Source organism: Ambystoma mexicanum, chromosome 3p (genome assembly GCF_040938575.1).
Source record: "Ambystoma mexicanum isolate Mex_15411 chromosome 3p, UKY_AmexF1_1, whole genome shotgun sequence".
NCBI lineage: Eukaryota > Metazoa > Chordata > Amphibia > Caudata > Ambystomatidae > Ambystoma > Ambystoma mexicanum.
In genome coordinates this window covers 77,067,945-77,070,459 of record NC_090925.1, presented here as the reverse complement: position 1 = coordinate 77,070,459, position 2,515 = coordinate 77,067,945, and the positions used below count along the sequence as shown (strand labels likewise).

At 44.1% G+C, this 2,515-nt stretch overlaps 1 pseudogene; it reads right to left on the bottom strand.

The window, feature by feature from the left end:
* Positions 1–1,329: 1,329 nt before the first annotated feature.
* On the bottom strand, positions 1,330–2,279 carry LOC138579761 (taste receptor type 2 member 40-like; annotated as a pseudogene).
* Positions 2,280–2,515: the final 236 nt, after the last annotated feature.

The following is a 2,515-nucleotide window of genomic DNA, read 5'->3' as shown; positions in this document are numbered from 1 at the left end:
TGGTATCAAAAGTACGACAGACACAATACAAGTTCAAGGGAGTTTATTGAACGTTGCATGGGTTGGAAAAACGCCTTCCTAAATCTAACACTAACGATGGGAGCAAGCTACGACCATCAAATAAAAGAAAACGCTGTCGTGTCTTGTAAAAATAAGTGGCCTATATTAAAAAAAACAACTATTGCCAATCCTTACTCTGGCCAACAAAATGTTGTGCGATAATTACGTTTTTAAGGAAATGTGTACAATACACAAAATGTCTGGGTAATGGAGTAGTTCAGGATTGCTGAACTATAACCTTCCCTTCCCCACGTTTCAGAACGGGACAAAGTGGCACACCTGAGCCTTCAAGCACACAGACGTCTCTAGGCACAAGGAGGCAGTCCTGAAGGCATGCCAGGACGTTCTAAGATAGAGTCTCTTGAAAGCACAAAAAGTGTCTCATCAAAGCATGTCTTGTTCAACAAAAAGATTTAACAATGAAAAGTTCTCTTCTTTCTTTCTTGCAGCAAATATCGGGTAGATCGTCCACCCAGGGTCGCCCACAACTGGGTTCGGACGTTTTGCTTTAAAAGCCACTGGAGGCTCCCCTCGATCGGGCTCAGACATTCTACTATAGTCATCATTACATGTTTGGTGGCATTCCAGTGGTAAATCCACTGGAATACCCCTTAACAGTTTTACTGTTACGCCACTTGGTATCGCGGATTAACAGCGCAATTGCAAGTGGTGTTAGGCAGCGCTAGACCCCATTTTTTGGAGCCCATAGGACTACATGTGGATTTCGGTGGAATTAGCACCAGAGGTAATTCTGACGGTAGTAATTCTGACAGTTTTTGCTGATCTTTTGGTGGTTAAGTGGTAGATTTCCCTCCAGGTTTTTGCTGGAGGAAAGTCCTCCATGTCACCGCCAAACCTGTAGTACGGCAGTGCGGTAATGCAACAGTAATGGAAATACTGCTGTGTTAACACCATTTTTTACCACACTGCCGTACTCATAATTAGGCCCTATGTATGCTAATTCTAAGCACTTCCACTACTCTCAGAATTTGGCCGGGATTAATCTCGTCGTCCCACGTCCTCAACAGCTACGAAGCAATTCTCATTCATCTCCTCATAAGGGTGGCAGTCATAATTGTTGAGGTTTCTGTCGTTCCAGGTGTTTTAGATATTGACTAGACTTTTTAATTGGTTGTACATTCTTTAAATATATTTAATTGTAGAAAGTGAGGCATTTGTCATCTACAGGTAATATCTACCAGTGTTAAATTTATTGGCAATAAACAATGACCTTGATTAGTGCCAGGCTAATGCAATATGTCATGTCCCTTAAACTCTGCGGCACAAGATATGATGAAAGGTCTGGGACAGGGTCTTCCTGAGAGCAGGGTTTCCAAGGATGAGGATGATGGCGCTCAAAGCAGGGAAGGCAAAGGTCACTACTTTACAGATGGAAACCCCTAAGCTGCCAGCAGGGAAAACCTGTAAACACAGCAGGCACTTCACCAGGAAATCAGAGAAGTAGAGGAGCAGGAGCATGGCCACGGTCTTCAGAGCACCGACGTGAGCCCTGAGATCTGGATTCTGGAAGCTTCCTGCGTTCTGTGCCATCCGCCTCATGTGTCTATAAAGGGAGGTGATGATTGCCCTGGCCGAGGAGGAGAATATCAGGAAGGCCACGGAAGCTGCAAAGGTTTGAATGAAGAACAGGGTGGTACATCCACTTTGTTCCAGCATTACCATCATATAACCATCACCAGAGATATTAGAAGATGTGTTTCTTGAAAGATTAGAAATTGGGTTGTACTCTGGTGCCATGTGCGCATCACAGTTAATGGGGAGGCTGATTGCCATGGAGACCAACACCAAGCCAATGAGAAACACGTGCAGATTCTTCAGAAATATGGGTTTTATAGGATGAAGGATGGCTGGTTGGCATTGACAATCTTCATGCAGTAATAAACGCAGAGCCAGGTGGCAAACCAAAGGCTGGAGGCTGCCAGAGCTAACTGAGCAGCTAAATAAGACTTGTAGACAGCCTCCAAAAGCAACATTTCCCTCCAGAATGTAAACATAACAGAGCGTGAAACTAATACACAATGGAGACAAATGTTTGTGACTCCCAGGCTAGTGATGAGGACATTAGTGGAGTGGAGGTTGTTGACGCTGGTGATCCGGGGCATTGTATTCACAGCGGCAATGAAGGTGTTTCCCATCAGTCCAATCAGAGAGAAGATTCCATTAAAAGCTAACTCTGATATGTCGTCAGATGTCAGCATTGTGTTCACTTGCAATGCTGTGAATATGTTTCCTGTCTGAGTTGGCTTGAGCGGATCTCTATATTCCGAACAGGCTCAGAGAAAAAGGATTATGTGGTTTGGCACTCCCGGCAACCCGCTGCTCAATGGGGCATTTCAAGGTAAATGAATATATTTACAAACCATGTACATTCATTTGACTGATGCAAATGCGATGTCACCATTTGAATCCAGATACCAGCTCGCATATTCTTTTA